The sequence below is a fragment of the Triticum dicoccoides genome, chromosome 3B (genome assembly GCF_002162155.2).
Source record: "Triticum dicoccoides isolate Atlit2015 ecotype Zavitan chromosome 3B, WEW_v2.0, whole genome shotgun sequence".
NCBI classification, from domain to species: Eukaryota; Viridiplantae; Streptophyta; class Magnoliopsida; order Poales; family Poaceae; genus Triticum; species Triticum dicoccoides.
In genome coordinates, this window is record NC_041385.1 from 57,066,709 (window position 1) to 57,067,874 (window position 1,166).

The following is a 1,166-nucleotide window of genomic DNA, read 5'->3' on the forward strand; positions in this document are numbered from 1 at the left end:
AACCCAAAGTAAACCCTCCGTGTGTGTAGCATTTCTCGGAAATCTTGCCACATTTTTTGCGTGTATGTCATGTGGGGCCTTAGTGTGGCTTGTCTAATGTGTGGCTTGAACCAAATACTCACCTAAGTTAGTGAAACTTGTCTAACCTTACGTGTGGCAATCTTTGGCATTAGGTGTGGCTAGAACCAAACACCTACCTAACTTGGTCAAACTTGCCTAAGGTTAGATATGGCAAAGTGTGGCTAGAAAACAAACAACCCCTTTGTTTAAACAGCACTGCGTATTCATTGAACAAATTTGATGCACAGATTACATATGTAGACACCCTTAAAAAACGAAGAGACATAAGACCTGAAGATTTGCACATAGGATTCCAAATCAAGAAATGTAACAACACAATCAATGGAGACCATGCGCCTTGCCTAACCGTCGTCTCCAAACGGACTCCGTTGCCGCCGTAGCTTTGCCGGAGAGAGATGAAAACTACCACCACACCTGGATCGGGAAGATTACCATCGCAAACTAAGCTGCTTTCTGAGCCGATGAAACGACCTGCCGCACACGACGACAGAGCCGAGTCTTTGTGGCGCGTCGGCCGAGGATCATCCTCATGTCCACCTGGTCCGGATGTCGTTTGACTTCAATCTATGTGATCGGTGAAGATGGGTGTCGTTGCACACTGCTATCCGCAGATCCCGCTTGAAATCCTCCACACACACTCTGTCATGGCCGCCACCGTCCCCATGGGTGACGAGTAACACCAGCCTACACAACCTAAAATCGCCAGATTCGGAGCCTGGTGAGAAGAAGAGGCTACCTTCTTCCTAGCATCATCGATTGGAAGAAGGCCGAGTGGGAAAGAAACGGGGCCAATTTATTCTGACGCGGCGTCGATCCCGCCGCCGATGCGACACCTCTGCAAAAGACTAAGCCCATACTAACTACTCGTCGGAGCAACAACGACGGGGTCCCCTCCCCCTCCCGTCACCGGAGCGACTGCTAGAGAAGCAAAGGACCCACGGCCACGTTGACGAAGATGCGGGCAGAAGGGTCGCCGCCCAAATCGCCTTTCCCAGGAGAGAAAGAGGAACGTGGGGCGAAGCAGATGGAGTAGAGTGTTCGCCTTAACTATATAATTAATGTGTACCTGTACAGTTTCTAAGCTC